Source organism: Balaenoptera physalus (assembly GCF_965194825.1).
Source record: "Balaenoptera physalus genome assembly, chromosome: 9".
Taxonomy (NCBI): Eukaryota; Metazoa; Chordata; class Mammalia; order Artiodactyla; family Balaenopteridae; genus Balaenoptera; species Balaenoptera physalus.
Window position 1 is genome coordinate 103,980,334 of NC_138888.1, and position 20,888 is coordinate 104,001,221.

Sequence of the window (20,888 nt, forward strand, 5' to 3'; positions counted from 1 at the left end):
GACACGGGTTCGAGCCCTGGTCTGGGAAGATCCCGCGTGCCGCGGAGCAACTGGGCCCGTGAGTCACAATTACTGAGCCTGCGCTTCTGGAGCCTGTGCTCCACAACAAGAGAGGCCACAATAGTGACAGGCCCGCGCACCGCGATGAAGAGTGGCCCCTACTTGCCGCAACAAGAGAAAGCCCTCGCACAGAAACGAAGACCCAATGCAGCCATAAATACATAAATAAATAAAAATTTAAAAAAAAGAAAGAAAACATAGGACTCACTATTTTCTCTAACAGTCTTAGTGAATCAGTTTAATACTACACAGACTAGGGTTTAGCAGTTTTCTAAAGTGATCCTTTACAAGTTGCTATAGAATTATGTTTCATTTTTTTGCCTCAGATATGTGGTTTACGTTTCAATCAGCCAGATAGATTTTCATTCCAGGCTGCATAAAATGGTAGAAAATGTTAAAACATTCGTTTCTATACCCTTATTGATGACTCAGTTGATTAAAACTAATTAAGAATTTTTAAATGTAAAGGACTCAAAAGACAGCACTAAATGTTCCTGAACAGTCACAGTCATATCTAGAATTCTTTATTAATTTGTGTGAGCTGTACGCACTAGGATTCATACAAGTAATCCATTTGTTTAAGGATTATAGATAATTTTTTACTAAATCTAATAATTGCCAGGACCTTTTGTATGTTGTAACTTTAAATCAATGGTTAATTGGAATTCAGTATAATAGGATTTGCATATACTTTATGTATGAGATTAACAAGTTTTAACTGCTTTTCTCTATTTTAGGTAATGCATTGCTAAGTTTTATAGGCTAATATTTGTTAGATCATCAGGTAGAGAGAATTACATTTTGGATTAAAGGCTTCCATGGAAAGTATATACTTATAAGGCATGGTCACAATTTGGCCATATAATCAATTCATTACACATAATCATGTCATCTTCTACAAATAGGCCACGAAAGATTCCTCACATTAGAGGAAATAAGAAGCATGTGTAGATAAGGTATATTTTGAAATGATTTCCATGTGAATATGCAAATTGTTTGGATGGCCAATATAAGATTAGGATTCTATACCTATTGCTGATCTGGACAGAATTAAGAAAAACTGAGAGTGTTTGATGTATCCCAGCATGATAGTGTGGTTTCAAAATATTTGTTCTAGCAATAAATTTTCCTGCTAGCCAGGTAGATTTTGTTGCGTACAAAACAGACACAAATATACACATCAATTACTGTAGATTGATAAAGAACAATACACTTTGTGCCAAGTGCATTAAGGGAAAAGTGCCTCACTTCAGTGGTTTTTACTGACAGGTGTTTAATGAAAGGAACAAGTAGATGGAGGGGTCAGCTCCTATTCCCACTTCAACCAAGAAAGCTCCAGCTCTGTCAGGTCTGGATTTCACACTCTTAGAGACAGTTGCTGTTTGTAGCCAAATAAAGTTTTGAGATTTACTACACTAAACAAAACCAGCAGGAAAATCCTCTACAGAGAAATGTAGTCCAAGCAAATGAATCGTTTAATAGATTGGTATCATTTCTCAGGAATCTCCTCTCCTCTGTATACTAGTCATTTATATTAGTCATTAAAAGCATAGAGACAAACAAAAAAAACAGTCTTTGCTCTTGATCTTATTTCACTCTAGAGGAAACTGTAGGAAATTAAGATATGTGAATGCAAATGGGCACACTGTATAAAGGAAATTAAAACCATGTTTAAGCACTTGCTATGTTCTTTGTGTATATTACCTTGTTTCAAATTTACAAAGGTTTTTATACGATAACTGACAGAAATTCAAGATCAAACAACATTAACAGGCAGGGATCTATTTTAATTCTATACATGACAAGTTCAAAATTGTGATGGGTAGAGATACAGGTAGGTACAAGAGTACATTGATGGTCTCAGAAATATGTGTTGTTTTAAACATTTCTCTGGTGTGTTTTACTCTTTTGTTGAGTCAGGTTTTAATCAAGTGGTGAGAACAATGGTCATTGGTAACTCTAGTATTTTATTGTCTTTTAGTCTAACCATATCCTTAAAAAGAGAGTGCTGCTTTCTCAAGAGTGTCCAAAGAGGATCCTAAACAGACTGATATTTTTTCCTATTTCCAGCTGAACTATTTAGAGGTTGAGAAAAGGCCAACAGAAAATACAACATCTCAGAATAAGAGAGGTATGGATATACACAGAGGTGCTAGCCAGAATAATACCATACTCTCTACATCAGTGTCATTATTCCTAATACAGTGGTTCCCCCTTATCCTTGGGGGATACAGTCCAAGACCCCCAGTGGCTGCCTGAAATCTCAGATAGTACCCAACCCTTTTTACAGGATGTTTCTTCCTATATATGCATACTTATGATAAGTTTTAATTTATAAATTAGTCACAGTAAGAGAATAACAGCAACTAATAATAAAATAGAACAACTATAACAATATACTGTAATATAAGTTATGTGAAAGTAGTCTCTATCTTTCTCTCAAATTATCTTGTACAAATTTAATGCCTTTTCCATCTTAACTAAGCACATATCACACACTGTGGCTGTAACTTTTGCAGTTTGAGGTGCCAAAGCAAAACTAGCACAGATTTCTTTTTCCTTCTTCACAATTTCAAGCACAGAAGACTCATTCTTACTGTAGATCTTAGTAACTTCAAAATATGTATTTTTTTCATTATTAAGTCATGAACTTTCAGCTTTTCTCTTAAAGGAAGCACTGTACAGCTTCTCTTTGGCATATCAGAAAAAACTTGCTAGCATCACTACTCTTGTGTTTTGGGGGTCATTGATAAGTAAAATAATGGTTACTTGAGCACAAGCCCTGCGATACCACCACCACTGATCTGAGCACCAATCTGGCTACTAAGCACCTAGCTAGCAGGATATGCTAGACAAAGGGAGGGTTCCTGTACAGGACTGGACAGAGCAGGAGGGTGCAAGACTTTATCATGCTACTCAGAAAGGCAGGCAATCTAAAATTTATGAATTGTTTATTTCTGGAAGTTTTCATTTAATATTTTCAGACCGTGGTTGATTGAGGGTAACTGAAACCATGGAAAGGAAAACCTCAGATAAGGGGGACTACCGTATGTCAGTGTAGTGGGTTGAATGGAGGCTCCCAAAAGATATCTCCACATTCTAACCCTCCAGAATATGTGAGTGTTAACTAATCTGGGCAAAGGATCTTTACAGATGTAATTCAGTTAAAGATCTCAAGATGAGATTATTTTGATTATCTGATAAAATCCAATAATACTAACTCTAGTGATCTAACACTAATATTAATAATTATTGAATTCAATAATGTGTCCTTATAAATGACAGAAGAGGAAAAGACACAGAGGAAGAGGAAAAAGCCTGTGTAGATGGAGGCAGAAATTAGATTTATGCAGCCATAAGCCAAAGAATGCCTGGAGCCACAGGAAGCTGGTAAGAGGAGGGAAGGATTCTCCCTTTGAGCCTTCAAAGGGATTGATGCCCTGCCAACATCTTGATTTAGGATTTGTGGTCCCCAGAACTGTGAGAGAATGAATTTCTGTTGTTTAACCTCGCGAGTTTGTGGTAATTTGTTACAGCAGGCACAGAAAGCTAATACAGTCATTGAGAAAATTGAGTTCAAAGCCCAAAGCAATTTGGTATTGTGTATACAACTAGTAAGCAGCAGAGTGGAATTGGAGTAGCAGAATAAGGGTTGGAAAGAAAACCAACCCCTTTCTAATTCCAAATCCCCTGCCCTTTCTGCTGTTTGCACCCCACTGATATTTTACAGATTAATTGAACCACAATTACAATTTAAATGCTTTTCTCTCCCACTAAACTATAAATTCACTCGAGGAAAGCTACTTTCTCATTCATGTTCATAGAAATCATGCTTTTTTTAATATATTATCTTAATAACAATAATCTCTCTGCCACTAAACTCTTCTTCAACAAGTCACTTGGGTTTTCTTAACACTTTTATTTTTCTAAATATTAACTTGGATAAAGACTCTTCTTGGCTGTATACACTCAATTTATTGTTTTGAGTTTCTAATTCCTTCTTTTTCTTGGTACTTAAATATCTCCAGGTCCAAGGGTTATTGAATGATGAGACTGGCCTCTGCATTTATCTATAAGACAAAGGTCATTACTAATAATGTTCTGCATCAATATTTTTAAATTGTTAAATTGAAAAACTGTTTTCTTAGTATGACTTTTATTATGAATATTTAGATTTAGGAACTTTACTGGTAAATATAGTCAGGTCTCCCACTCTAAGTGTTTTCCATGCAGGAAATATCCTTCTCTGTTGCTCTTGGGAGAAAAATTCTCTATTTTGCTTCCTAAATTGACAATATCTATAATTCATAGCAGAGCATGATTATCCCAATTCAAATTCATGGCAGTATTGAATCTTCCATTCTCTTTGTGCCTCAAAGAAAAGGAATATCTTTACCCCTCACTTAGTCCCTAATATACCTGTGACTGTCTGAATATTTCAGTTTCATTATTCTCTAGCATACAAAGGAACAGCGAAAAAGATAGATCAGGGCTGGGACTAGGATTACTTGCAGAAATTTTTTATTACAATGCAACAAAAACCCTACGTGTATTTACTACAAAAATTCAAGGATGCAAGTATATGCCACTCATTGAAATATCCTCAATATATATTTTTTAATATTTATTTGTTTTATTTACTTATTTTCCTTATTCTTTTTGGCTGCATCAGGTCTTAGTTGTGGCACACAGGATCTTCGTTGAGGCACGCGGGATCCTTTGTTGTGGAGCGTTGGCTTCTCTCTAGCTGTGGCATGCGGGGTTTCTCTTCTCTAGTTGTGGCCTGCAAGCTCCAAGGCACTCTGTAGTTTGTGGCACGCGGGCTCTCCCGTTGAGGCACGTGAGCTCAGTAGTTGTGGCACGCGGGCTTGGTTGCCCCACGGCATGTGGGATCTTAATTCCCTGACCAGGGATCGAACCCACGTCCCCTGCATTGGAAGGCAGATTCTGTCACTGGACCACCAAGGAAGTCCCTATCCTCAATATTTTAGCACAGAGCAATGAGGTCTAGTATCAATTGCATTAAAAAAAAAAAAAAAAAGAACTTATTGTGCCAGAGGCAGTGAATGTGTGTGTGTTTGTGTATACACACACAAATATATGCACATGTATCATAGTATTAATTCTAATTTACCTAAATATTATACACAATGATTAGAAGTGTTTATGGAGATTCTTATATAAATAATATTTTATTATTTGGAGTTTTAAGAAACAGAAAAGTTCACTTGGGCTTCTTTGCAACAGAAGAAGAATGGTATAATACTGCTCAGACAAAAACACCCTAATAGAAAATGGAACAAAAAATAGAAAAGGAAAAATATAAACCTTCATGTACAAAAGAGAATTTATTTTTGGTACTTTTCATTTTCAGTTATATATACAAAGACAAAAATACATATAAGCAAAAATAGATTTTAGTAACTTAGATGTCACCAGTTCTTACAAAATGATTCAACATTTCAAAAAGTTATGACATTCCTAAACAACTCTTTAAATATAGCCAGACATCTGTTGCCTAGATGAGATGTTAACAGTTTTTTTTTGGATAATGATATTTCCTAGCAAGCTATTCTGCTTTGAATTATTGGATTTTGAGTGAGTTGAAGTGGATAACACACCAAGCACTGTTTTCTCAACAAACTTCTGCTTTACATTACTCCTTGAGGAGAAAGACAATTTAATGTTTGTCTACCATCTTAATTTTCTTCAAATAGAAGACTTTTCTTTTTAGGCAAGCATAGCTGAGAAGAGTCATCTGCTTTTTGTAGCACTCTGAATCAAGACACTGCAAATTCTAGAGTTATCTTTAAGAAAGATTAGCTTTCTATTTTACTCAGAAAATAAGTTTGAGTACAGTTTGTGTCAAGTACATATTTTACCCCATCATCTAGCAAAGACAATCTTCTTACCTCCTAAACACTGACTGTAATTTATTTCCCAAAAGAAATATAAATTATTTTACTAATAGTTTAAAAAATATAAGTACGCATGGACATCTACTGCAAAACAGCATGCTTATTTTTTTTTGCCTAAATCCAACCAAAAAGCCATAAGAACTGCTCTTCTCAGGGGTCTAAGCTAAGCTTTCTCCCCGTAATGATAATATAGGGTAAATTATAATTATTTAATTGTGCTGTAAAATCAGTATTTTTAAGAAAGTACATCTGATAATTTACAAATTAATTATCCCAAATCTCTTTATTTTCATGGTTTATAGCCACTCAAGAAATAGTCTCCATACAAATATATCATATAAACATATTTCTTAGACTATCCGGGGAGCTTTGGCAAAATACCACAGACTGGGTCATTTATAAACAACAGACATTTTTTCCTCATGCTTCCAGAGATTGAAAATTCCAAGATAAAGGCACCTGCATGGTCATATTCTGGGAAGGGCCTTCTTCCTGGTTCACAGTCTGTCCCTTCTCTCTGGTTCCTCTCTTGGTAGAGGAAGTGAGGATCCTCTGTGGGGCCTCTTTTATAAGGACACTAATTCCACTCATGAGGGCTCCATCCTCATGACCTAAGCACTTCCCATAGACCTCACCTTCTAATACCATCACATCAGTCATTAAAAATTCAACATATGGATTTTGGGAAGAAAAAAGCTTTTGGATTATAGCAATATGTAATTTATATGAACACTTCATATACAACTTCCATTAAACCAAGGGAAAACTACTATAATAGCAAAACTCTTATTATGAATATACCAATGAATGGTATTGGTTCCAAAAACTTATTTCGCTTACAACTATTTTTAGAATTCTATGTAATTCAAAGCATAGATGATATGGCTTCAAAATGCAAGGTACATGCATTACACTGAGACATATTCTCTGATTTATGTTATTTGTTTATGGCAGCTCCATATCCAGTTTAAGGGGAAAAAATTATTGTGTTAGGTATATTGCTATTAGTAACCTGATATAAAGAAATTTTATGTAAGAACATATTTCATGAAAATAGGTTTCAACGATGTGAGGAATTTTAGGAGGGCAATCAGTACAATTTAAAAGTACTCATTTTCTCTATGTAAATGGTGAAAGATTTTGTACTTGAGAGAAAATCTATCTTGGAAAAATATGGAAATTTATGAGGCACAAAAACTGAACATATTTTTAAAAGATATCAATGCATAAATGTATCTTATCAGTATGACTTTTAATTTCTTAGTGACAACTAGGTATTTTAAGCTTTAATATTCAATGAACATAGATGTTTACATATTCATCAGTTTCCCTTTGAAAGTATCTTTTTGGTAAAAGCAAACTTATGTAAGTTTGAATTAATAAAAAGAAATCATTAGACAATCATGGGTCATATTCACCATGAATACAATTTAAATTTTAGTGTTTTTAAAAAATTCTACTGTATTGGTTTGCAGAAAAATATCAGGAAATTGATACTTCTTTAGCAAACATTATATAATTCTGGAAAATACCTATAAGTTAATTCAGTCTATAATGACTACATTGAAATATTGCTTACCTTTTCTTAGCCATTTGATTGACTACTTTGTCTATGATTATAAATTATTGGCTTTCTATTGTGTATCTTTTACTGAGAATAGATATCTAAACTATATTAGAGTATCTTTATTTCAATTAAGATCAAGTGGAACTAATATCAATGACCAATGATAAATAAGCTATATTAGAATATTTACCAAAAAAATAAAAAAAAGAGTGATGGTATGTACAAGCATCTGACTCCATGAATAGCCCAAAATGAAAGCTTGGTTTGTGTTACATGACAACTTCATCACTAACACTTTTTGAGTGTTATTATACACCAAGTTCTGCTTTAAGTGTTGTACATACATTAGCACATTATATATTCAAAACGACACCTATGAGGTAGATACTATTATAATCTCATATTTATAGACCAGGAAATTGAAGCAGGTAGTAACTAAGTAATCTGTCAAAGATAACAAGCCGTTAAGTGTTGGAACTAGGATTCAAGCTGAATAGTCTGGATGCTGAGTCTGGGTTCTTCACCCTTGGCTGCGTTGGGTCTTCGTTGGTGCATGTGGGCTTTCTCTAGTTGCAGAAAGAGTGGGCTACTCTTCATTTCGGTGCACAGACTTATTGTGGTGGCTTCTCTTGTTGTGGAGCACAGGCTCTAGGTGCGCGGGCTTCAGTAGTTGTGGCACACGGGCTCAGTAATTTTGGCTCGCGGGCTCAGTTGCTCCCCGGCATGTGGGATCTTCCCAGACCAGGGCTCGAACCCGTGTCCCCTGCATTGGCAGACGGATTCTTAACACTGTGCCACCAAGGAAGTCTCTGGACATACATTTAAATCTATCAAGGGGGCACATTTTGTGAGTGTATTTAATTATTCAAACTAATCTTCAAGTATCAGTTTTAAGTGTAGAGATGCTGACTTATCATTCAAAATTACTTCCAATGCTGAAATACATCTGCTTTCCATGTAAACCTACAGTATGTTCAGTTACATTTAATAAATTAAGAGATGATAAATTTAGAGGTAAATCAGAGATGGGCAATATTCCACACATTAAACTTCCATGTAGCCCAGCGACTGAACTCAGGGCAGCTGTAGCCACTATATAAAGTTGAAGACAGGAATAGACCTCTTCAGCTGAGATTGCTCACCTACAGGACAACAAGTAGTGATGCAGCCCAAAGTGGCTTAATTTCAAGGACAGAGGAGACTGCAGTTGACCTTTGTGTTCTATTTAACTTTTCTGCACATACTGTGCCAAAAGACTCTATTAATAATATTGAAACCAATTAAGCTTGGGAATGTTTCTTCTTCAGCATTGATAGAGTCTTCTATTAAAGAAAATTAAAAGATGAAAGATATTAATGATTCAGTTTTTTTCTGCTTCTCATATCTTCATTGCAAAACTTTTTGCCCTTGCTCACATGATGTACTTAATAATCAAGGGAATTCGAAATAATTTTCCAGTTCTACCCACACTCCTAGTTATACACACTTCTTTTCTGGATATATTTGCCTCAGTGATAAGCAGCTTTTCCGGTCATTATATAAGAAAAAAATATACACAGCAATCTTCCTTTTAAAATTTTGTTCTTTTTATAATAAAGTTTGCTAACAACACAGTTATCCAAAGTTGGAAAATTGAGAATTACCTTTCCTTGTTATCCCATTTCACTATCCACATTCACTAAAGTTTTAAACTATCTTAATGTATTTTGAATAGACAATTCTTTTTTTAAAAAAAATCTTTATTGGAGTATAATGGCTTTACAATGGTGTGCTCGTTTCTGCTTTATAACAAAGTGAATCAGTTATACATATACATATGTTCCCATTACTCATCCCTCTTGCATCTCCCTCCCTCCCGCCCTCCCTATCCCACACCTCTAGGTGGTCACAAAGCACAGAGCTGATCTCCCTGTGCTATGCAGTTGCTTCCCACTAGCTATCTATTTTACGTTTGTTAGTGTATATATGTCCATGCCACTCTCTCACTTTGTCCAAGCTTACCCTTCCCCTTCCCCATATCCTCAAGTCCATTCTCTAGTAGGTCTGTGTCTTTATTCCCATCTTGCCACTAGGTTCGTCATGACCTTTTTTTTTTTCCCTTAGATTTCATATATATGTGTTAGCATACTGTATTTGTGTTTCTCTTTCTGACTTACTTCTCTCTCTATAACAGACTCTAACTACATCCACCTCACTACAAATAACTCCATTTCATTCCTTTTTATGGCTGAGCAATATTCCATTGGATATATGTGCCAAATCTTCTTTATCCGTTCATCCCATGATGGGCACGTAGGTTGCTTCCATGTACTGGCTATTGTAAATAGAGCTGCAATGAACATTTTGGTACATGACTCTTTTTGAATTATGGTTTTCTCAGGGTATATGCCCAGTAGTGGGATTGCTGGGTTGTATGGTAGTTCTATTTTTAGTTTTTTAAGGAACCTCCATATTGTTCTCCATAGTGACTGTATCAATTTATATTTCCACCAACAGTGCAAGAGTGTTCCCTTTTCTCCACACCCTTTCCAGCATTTATTGTTTCTAGATATTTTGATGATGTCCATTCTGACCGGTGTGAGATGATATCTCATTGTAGTTTTGATTTGCATCTCTCTAATGATTAAAGATGTTGAGCATTCTTTCATGTGTTTGTTGGCAATCTGTATATCTTCTTTAGAGAAATGTCTATTTAGGTCTTCTGCCCATCTTTGGATTGAGTTGTTTGTTTTTTCGTTATTGAGCTGCATGAGCTGCTTGTAGACCTTGGAGATTAATCCTTTGTCAGTTGCTTCATTGGCAAATATTTTCTCCCATTCTGAGTGTTGTCTTTTGATCTACTTTAAGGTTTCCTTTGCTATGCAAAAGCTTTTAAGTTTCATCAGGTCCCATTTGTTTATTTTCGTTTTTATTTCCATTCCTCTAGGAGTTGGGTCAAAAAGGATCTTGCTGTGATTTATGTCATACAGTGTTCTGCCTATGTTTTCCTCTAAGAGTTTGACAGTGTCTGGCCTTACATTTAGGTCTTTAATCCATTTTGAGCTTATTTTTGTGTATAGTGTTAGGGAGTGTTCTAATTTCATACTTTTACATGTACCTGTCCAGGTTTCCCAGCACCACTTACTGAAGAGGCTGTCTTTTCTCCACTGTATATGCTTGCCTCCTTTATCAAAGATAAGGTGACCATATGTGCGTGGGTTTATCTCTGGGCTTTGTATCCTGTTCCATTGATATATGTCTCTGTTTTTGTGCCAGTACCAAACTGTCGTGATTACTGTAGCTTTGTAGTATAGTCTGAAGTCAGGGAGGCTGATTCTTCCAGCTCCATTTTTCGTTCTCAAGATCGCTTTGGCTATTCGGGGTCTTTTGTGTTTCCATACAAATTGTGAAATTCTTTATTCTAGTTCTGTGAAAAATGCCAGTGGTAGTTTGATAGGGATTGCATTGAATCTGTAGATTGCTTTGGGTAGTAGTCATTTTCATAATGTTGATTCTTCCAATCCAAGAACATGGTATATCTCTCCATCTATTTGTATCATCTTTAATTTCTTTCATCAGTGTCTTATAATTTTCTGCATATAGGTATTTTGCCTCCTTAGGTAGGTTTATTCCTAGATATTTTATTCTTTTAGTTGCAGTGGTAAACGGGAGTGTTTTCTTAATTTCACTTTCAGATTTTTTATCATTAGTGTGTAGGAATGCAAGAGATTTCTGTGCATTAATTTTGTATCCTGCTACTTTACCAAATTCATTGATTAGCTCTAGTAGTTTTCTGGTAGCATCTTTAGGTTTCTCTATGTATAGTATCATGTCATCTGCAAACAGTGACAGCTTTACTTCTTTTCTAATTTGGATTCCTTTCATTTCTTTTTCTTCTTTGATTGCTGTGGCTAACACTTCCAAAACTATGTTGAATAATACTGGTGAGACTGGGCAACCTTGTCTTCTTCCTGATCTTAGCGGAAATGGTTTCAGTTTTTCACCATTGAGGACAATGTTGGCTGTGGGTTTGTCATATATGGCCTTCATTATGTGAAGGAAAGTTCCTTCTATGCCTACTTTCTGCAGGGCTTTTATCATAAATAGGTTTTGAATTTTGTCAAAAGCTTTGTCTGCATCTATTGAGATGATCATATGGTTTTTCTCCTTCAATTTGTTAATATGGTGTATCACAATGATTGATTTGCGTATATTGAAGAATCTTTGCATTCCTGGAATAAACCCCACTTGATCATGATGAATGATCCTTTTAATGTGTTGTTGGATTCTGTTTGCTAGTATTTTGTGGAGGATTTTTGCATCTATGTTCATCAGTGATATTGGCCTGTAGTTTTCTTTCCTTGTGACATCTTGTGTCCGGTTTTGGTATCAGGGTGATGCTGGCCTTGTAGAATGAGTTGGGGAGTGTTCCTCCCTCTGCAATATTTTGGAAGAGTTTGAGAAGCATAAGTGTTAGCTCTTCTCTAAATGTTTGATAGAATTCACCTGTGAAGCCATCTGGTCCTGGACTTTTGTTTGTTGGAAGATTTTTAATCACAGTTTCAATTTCAGTGCTTGTGATTGTTCTATTCATAATTTCTATTTCTTCCTGGTTCAGTCTCGGAAGGTTGTGCATTTCTAAGAATTTGTCCATTTCTTCCAGGTTGTCCATTTTATTGGCATAGAGTTGCTTGTAGTAATCTCTCATGATCGTTTGTATTTCTGCAGTGTCAGTTGTTACTTCTCCTTTTTCATTTCTAATTCTATTGGTTTCAGTCTTCTCCGTTTTTTTCTTGATGAGTCTGGCTAATGGTTTATCAATTTTGTTTATCTTCTCAAAGAAAGAGCTTTTAATTTTATTGATCTTTGCTATTGTTTCCTTCATTTCTTTTTCATTTATTTCTGATCTGATCTTTATGCTTTCTTTCCTTCTGCTATCTTTGGGGTTTTCTTGTTTTTCTTTCTCTAATTGCTTTAGGTGCAAGGTTAGGTTGTTTATTCGAGATGTTTCCTGTTTCTTGATGTAGGCTTGTATTGCTATAAACTTCCCTCTTGGAACTGCTTTTGCTGCATCCTATAGGTTTTGGGTCGTCGTGTCTCCATTGTCATTTGTTTCTAGGTATTTTTTGATTTCCCCTTTGATTTCTTCAGTGATCACTTCGTTATTAAGTAGTGTATTGTGTAGCCTCCATGTTGTCGTATTTTTTACAGATCTTTTCCTGTTATTGATATCTAGTCTCATAGCTTTGTGGTTGGAAAAGATACTTGATACAATTTCAATTTTCTTAAATTTACCAAGGCTTGATTTGTGACCCAAGATATGATCTACCCTGGAGAATGTTCCATGAGCACTTGAGAAAAATGTGTATTCTGTTGTTTTTGGGTGGAATGTCCTATAAATATCAATTAAGTCCATCTTGTTTAATGTATCACTTAAAGCTTGTGTTTCCTTATTTATTTTCATTTTGGATGATCTGTCCATTGGTGAAAGTGAGGTGTTAAAGCCCCCTACTATTATTGTGTTACTGTCGATTCCCCTTTTATGGCTGTTAGTATTTGCCTTATGTATTGAGGTGCTCCTATGTTGGGTGCATAAATACTTACAATTTTTATACCTTCTTCTTGGATCGATCCCTTGATCATTATATAGTGTCCTTCTTTGTCTTTTGTAATAGTCTTTATTTTAATGTTTGTTTTGTCTGATATGAGAATTGCTACTCCAGCTTTCTTTTGATTTCCATTTGCATGGAATATCTTTTTCCATCCCCTCACTTTCAGTCTGTATGTGTCCCTAGATCTGAAGTGGGTCTCTTGTAGACAGCATATATATGGGTCTTGGCTTTGTATCCATTCAGCCAGTCTGTGTCTTTTGGTGGGAGCATTTAATCCATTTACATTTAAGGTAATTATCGATATGTATGTTCCTATTCCCATTTTCTTAAATGTTTTGGGTTTGTTATTGTAGGTGTTTTCCTTCTCTTGTGTTTCTTGCCTAGAGAAGTTCCTTTAGCATTTGTTGTAAAGCTGGTTTGGTGGTTCTGAAGTCTCTCAGCTTTTGCTTATCTGTAAAGGTTTTAATTTTTTCATCAAATCTGAATGAGATCCTTGCTGGGTAGAGTAACCTTGGTTGTAGGTTTTTCTCCTTCATCACTTTAAGTATATCTTGCCACTCCCTTCTGGCTTGCAGAGTTTCTGCTGAAAGATCAGCTGTTAACCTTATGGGGCTTCCCTTGTGTTTTATTTGTTGTTTTTCCATTGCTGCTTTTAATATGTTTTCTTTATATTTAATTTTTGATAGTTTAATATGTGTCTTGGTGTGTTTCTCCTTGGATTTATCCTGTATGGGACTCTCTGTGCTTCCAGGACTTGATTAACTATTTCCTTTCCCATATTAGGGAAGTTTTCAACTATAATCTCTTCAAATATTTTCTCAGTCCCTTTCTTTTTCTCTTCTTCTTCTGTGACCCCTATAATTCGAATGTTGGTACGTTTAATGTTGTCCCAGAGGTCTCTGAGACTGTTCTCAGTTCTTTTCCTTCTTCTTTCTTTATTCTGCTCTGCAGTAGTTATTTCCACTATTTTATCTTCCAGGTCACTTACCTGTTCTTCTGCCTCAGTTATTCTCCTATTGATCCCTTCTAGGATCAAAAAAACGGACTGACCGAACCCTAGGACCAATGGTGAAAGCAAAGCTATACAGACAAAATCTCACACAGAAGCCTACACACATACACTCAAAAAAGAGGAAAAGGAAAAAATTATATATCCTGCTCCAATGTCCACCACCTCAATTTGGGATGATTCGTTGTCTATTCAGGTATTCAACAGATGCAGGTACATCAAGCTGTTTGTGGAGCTTTAATCCGCTGCTCCTGAGGTTGCTGGGAGAAATTTCCTTTTCTCTTCTTTGTTCATACAGCTCCCAGGGTTCAGCTTTGGATTTGGACCCGCCTCTGTGTGTTGGTCGCCTGAGGGCGTCTGCTCTTCACTCACACAGGATGGGGTTAAAGGAGCAGCTGCCTTGGGGGCTCTGGCTCACTCAGTCTGCAGGGAGGGAGGAGTACGGATGTGGGGCCAGCCTGCACAGATGAGGCCGGCGTGATGTTGCAGCAGCCTGAGGTGCGCCTGCGTTCTCCCGGGGAAGTTGTCCTTGGATAACAGGACCCTGGCAGTGGCAGGCTGCACAGGTTTCCATGAGGGGAGGTATGGAGAGTGACCTGTGCTCGCACACATGTTTATTGTTGGTGGCAGCAGCAGTCTTAGCGTCTCATGCCCGTCTGTGTGGTCCGCGCTGATAGCCGTGGCTCGTGCCCGTCTCTGGAGCTCCTTTAGGCGGTGCTCTGAATCCTCTCTCCTCACGCACCAGGAAACAAAGAGGCAAGAAAATGTCTCTTCCCTGTTCGACAGCTCCAGACCTTTGTCCAGACTCCCTGGTGGCTAGCTGTGGTGCGCTAACCCCTTCAAGCTGTGTTCACATCGCCAACCCCAGTCCTCTCCCTGTGATCCGACCGAACCCCGAACCTCTGCTCCCAGCCCCTGCCCGCCCCGACGGGTGAGCCGACAAGCCTCTCGGGCTGGTGAGTGCTGCTTGGCACTGATCCTCTGTGCAGAAATCTCTCTGCTTTGCCCTCCGCACCCCTGTGGCTGTGCTCTCCTCCATGGATCTGAAGCTTCCCCCCTCCGCCACCCGCAGTCTCCTCCCACAAAGGGGCTTCGTAGTGTGTGGAAACCTTTCCTCCTTCACAGCTCCCTCCCACTGGTGTAGGTCCCATCCTTATTCTTTTGTCTCTGTTATTTCTTTTTTCTTTTGCCCTACCCACGTACGTGGGGAGTTTCTTGCCTTTTGGGAGGTCTGACGTCTTCTGCCAGCGTTCAGTTGGTGTTCTATAGGAGCAGTTCCACGTGTAGATATATTTCTGATGTATCTGTGGGGAGGAAGGTGATCTCCGCGTCTTACTCTTCCGTTATCTTGCCCAGAACGAGACAATTCTTATCATCTGTACTGTAATCTTTATGTGTTGTCTTTGCAAGCCATTCCATCTCACAGATGAAAAGTTATCACTGTCAATTAAAATATTACCATATTTCTGTCCTTTGAAAGTAATTCTGACAATATAGATGGAGAAGTTTATACACAGAAATATTTATAGCTATGTGTACATATATGGGGTGGTACACACACACACACGCCCACACACAGGCACACATACACATTTTTACTCTGTAAGCGGAGATGACCTAGAAAGAACTACACCTCAGTAGCAAAAACACACGTACCACCCATCCCCCAGATCTTCATTTCTAATCCTGTTCTTCAATAAAATGATTCAGAAATCCTTGGAGAAATAGATGATTGTTGGACTGTGGCAAGGAATATACAAGATGAACCTGGAGTATTTTTGTAACATCAAAAGTTAAAAAAAAGTTCTCAAACACAAACAAAAAGCCACAATGATAGGGATATGTCAAAAGGACAAAAAAGCCAAATGAAAGCTCCCAATAGCCAAAGCTGGCACAATTTGAAAAACAAAGTAAATGAAAGTACAAAATAAATATATTGAATCTATAATTATCTAATTAAATAATTGAATAAATAAACCAATGAGGAAAATAGACAAAAGTCCCACACAGAAGAATTCCAAATTATTTATGTAGACATTCTGCCCTCAAAGTGGTGGGGCATAATTCTCCACTTCCTCACTGTGGGTATTACATAGTGACTTCCTTCTGAGAAGATAGTGTATAAAGAGGGAAAAATAATAACTTTACAGTAGAGAAACCTGCAAATCACTCCATCTATCAGGTAATAATCGTGAACATCAACAGGGATAAGTCATGATGATATCTTGTACCCTTGATACAATGAGAAAGACTCTTTACTTTTGGGGTCATCCTCCCCAAAACTCATAACTCCAAACTAGTCATGAGGACAAAATTCAGACAAAATCCCAATTGAGGGATATTTTATAAATCACTTGACCAGCACTGTTCAAAACCCTGAAGGTTACAGAAACAAGGAATGTCTAAGAAACTGTTCTAGCCAAGAAAAAACCCAAGAAGACATAAAACTAGATGTAATGTAATATCCTAGGTGAGATCCTGAGACAGAAAAAGGGCATTAGGTAAAAACTAAGGAAATCTGGATAAAGTATATGCTTCAGTTAGTGATAATGTGTCAATATTGATTCATTATATGTGACAAACATACTATACTAATGTAAGTTGGTGATAATGGTTTATACAGAAACTCTCTGTATTATTTAAAAATATTTTTTTCTGTAAGTATAATAGTACTCTAAAATAAAAAGCTTATTGAAAAACAATTCTCAAGTACTTCTGTTTATAGATGATGATGTCTTGTTTGAAAAAAACAAAAACAAGACATGAAAAATACAATCAGGAACTTTAACAAAAAGTCTTTAAAAAATACCCGGAAAATATTGTTACATGTAGATTTAAATAAGGAAAGTGGCTATTAAAACCTCCTATGAGTTTCCCAAAATCCTAAGAAGAGGTTTTATCCTTAAGGTATGATTAAATCAAAGATTAATCAAATGATCATTTATAGCAAGAGCAAGAGGGTGAAACAGAGTAGCAAGAGAAGTGAAGCATAATTTAAAATCTTCCAAAAAGCAAAATCTCAGACCCAGATGTCTTAACTGGAGAATCTTACCAAACATTTAAAGAATAAATAATAACACATTTCCATTTTTTTTCAAAACTTTAACCAGTGGGATTTATCTCACAAATGCAAGAGTGAGTAAACTTTTGAATATCAATTAACATAATATACCAGAAAAAGAACAAAAACACATTACCATCTCAATAAATACATGAAAAACATTTGGCAAAATGTAGCACTCATTTGGAACAAAAACAAAAAAAAGGAATAAGAGGAAAATTTCTTAAAATGATAAAGGACACCTATATAAAACCTATACTAATATTTTACTTAATGATAAAATACTGAATACTTTTTCCCTAAGGTCAGAAACAATTGATAAAACTCTATCCAAAGTAACAAAGTAAAAAGAAAAACAAGTGTGAAGACAGCTTACCAATAACTGGAATGAAGATGGGTTATTACACAGATCCCACAGACATTAAAATGATAATAAGTTACAACTATGAAATGTTTTCTACAAATACATTTGATAATTTAGATGAAATTGACCTATTTCTGAAAGAGAAACCTACCGAAATTACTCAAAAGGAAATAGGTAACACAAATAATCTAATAAAGGAATTTAACTTGTATTAAAAACTTTCCAAAAAAGAAAACTCCATCCCCTGATGATTTCACTGACAAATTCTACCAGATCATTAAGAAAGAAATAATTGCAATTCTACACAATTCCCAAAATAGAAAGCAACGGTTATGTTTAGAGTTTTTCTAGTTCTAACATGATGCAAAATTGGTTATACATTTAGTTATCACATGATATTCCTGAATACATTCCAGAGACATTTGGCGAGATGATTTTATGGTCCCTAAAATTATTGTTAGCTCCAGAATTTAATAATTCCTGAGATATTTGGATATTTTGCTTTTTCCTAGTTTACAGTCACCTCAGATACTGACCACAGAGTGTATTAGAAATTATAAAAAAACTTTCAACAGTAATTATGTGTAGTATTATAGCAGACCTTCCTTCAAAGGTACAGAATTCATTCAAGGGGGTCTGTGTCTGTGACATGGACCTGGGTGAGATGCCACAACTATTTATGTGGTAGTTAAATTATATTTCTTTTCCAAAGGGATGGATGACTTATCCTTTTCTCAGTGTATACACATTTTGTGATAGTTGTGTGAAATTGTTGCCTGTTGATCTCTTTCCTAGCAGCTCCATGATTAATTAACCATGTCCAGAGATAACAGCATGTATACCACTTACTGCTGACTTCTGATTGTCAGCTGACTCTACTTTCCACCCTATTAACTTTGTACACATTTGTCTGGAACCGTCAAATGCACCGCGTGAACTCTGTTGTCTCAGGCTCTTTCCATTTCTGGGATATCAGAGACTCTCTATGAAAACAATCCTTCTCTCCCGTATTCCTAACTTAAGTAGAAAAAGCTACAAAGATGATTTTATCATTTTTAAAATGATGGCATTTCTCTACTAATTTATTCTTCATGGCATGGGGAAAAGGGATATTTGGGGGTCCAAGGGAGTGTTGTTTAGGACAGATGTAACTCAAAATTCCACTTGCTTAAAGTTTAAGCACCAAATACTTTATTAATAGCCTAATGTAGCAGATATATAAATCCCAGAGTTTTAATTTGAGCAAGTACAAGGTCTCTGATAATCAGAGGATGTGGCTTATTTTGTTTTGTTTTGTTTTTCCCTCTCTGAAAACCATGTACTTCTAATTTTTTTTTTGCTCCAGACTGTGAATGGGTATTTCAAGGTTTTTTATAACATCTTAACACAATAACCAATGCCAAGTATTTTACACTTTTCTATTTTCTGCTGACAGCCTTTCAGGATTAATTTCAATTAGTGTCTTTTTTTCACTAGCAAGCAATAGAAACAAGTTGTAGATAACAAAGTAATAATAATAATGTTATATTAAAATGTTACTAAGAAATTCAGAAAACAGAATGAAGCCTTGAACATTATTATTTTAAGCAAAAGTGTAATTAGAGTAGCTTCTGGACTTTCATAATTAGGAAATGACTGTTTAGAGTATCATCTGGTCCACTTGATGTCTTCGGGGTTTTCTCAATTTCCACCGAGACACCCATATCACTTATTTATTCCCACTTCCAATTATGTAGCAATGTATCAGTCGTGTAGGATCATATATAATAATGTAGGATCAGCTGAAGGCAGAATGGTTGCATTTGGTAAGCTGGATATTCTAGACAAGTCAAGGTCCATTGAGGACAACTTACCACCCTGGTGTTGGCATTTCTGTGTTTCAAAGGCAGACATGTAGAAATGTCTGGATCTGTCACAGGTCCTATGCCCGCCTGTAGCCCACTTCAGTTCTTTTATCTAGACACAGCCCTCTATCAATGCTGTGCCATCCTCCTCACACAGTAAACTAGCCAGGGAAGTGGAGTGTCACGCATAGCTAGTTTTCTGGTATGCTCTTACAAACAAACTCAGGTTTTTGATGCTTTTTTTTTTTTTTTCATGGTGATGCTACATCCATGATGTACAATGATTATACCTAAGTCCAATCAGCTTAAAAATCTCCTTTGCCAGCTCTTCCAAGTCTTTTAAGGCATTTACTCCTTCCCCCGTCACACACTTTAACTTATATTTCCCCTTCTATTTCCCCTTTTCTAAGCATGCCCTGATTATAGTAAAACTTTCTACCTGATTACTCTATAAGGGTAAAAGATAATTCTCATTAAAGTTAATGAAGTGATCTTATTAGCTTATTTAGCTAATTCAATTAAATAAAATAAAGAAATACTATTTTGTGATGTGCTACAGTCATTATGAGCATCTTTGGCTATTACTTCATACTGTTGCAGCTGTTAAGTTCACAATCACACTAGCATCCTCACATTGCGATTATGCTACATCCAGAACCCCAGATGTGAAGTAGGGCACAGGCATATTCCTCACCTGTTGGAAAACTTATGTACTTCATACTCACATCATAGTTCCTGGGGCTCAGTTTTAAAAGAGCAAAGTGTAGACCCTTGTGAGTGGCACTCTATTTCCATACCGTCTAATATACCCCATGATAGAGGGAATTTTGATCAGGAGGAAGATAAACTTTTGTAAAAGTTTTCTTAAAGATATCACTAAATATACCAGAATCTTGGCTTTTGCAGCACAAATAGTAGTAACATGACAATGTTATACACTACTATTTTAACAGCCACAACCTTATCCTGAAACAGTACATATCATGGGGTAGTATTAATCCGGGAATGAAAAACTCTTCAACATACACAACATTTGGCATTATATATATATATATATATATATATATATATATATATATGTCTGTGTGTATATATATACACACATACACACACACACACACACGATATAATTTGCATAGATCTAATTTCAGGTTATTTTAGTATTTTGGCAAAGACTTTCGTTTAATCCTTCTGGGTATTGTAGCCAGAAACCTGAACTGTGTAGATCTATTCAAGGCAGGTTTCTAATGCCAAATAGTCAGAATAGACAAATTTTACCTTTAGAAAATGTTATTTTAAAGAAATTAATTATATTTTGGTGCATCTCATGTTATAGCTTGAAATATTTTATTCATATTTCCATCATAACATTAAAGACTCAAAAATATCCTCTTTCCTCCCCTCCCTATTTCTAATTGAAGATATAAAATATTTGGCTCTAAAAATGTAGAAACAAAATGTAAGCTTTATTATT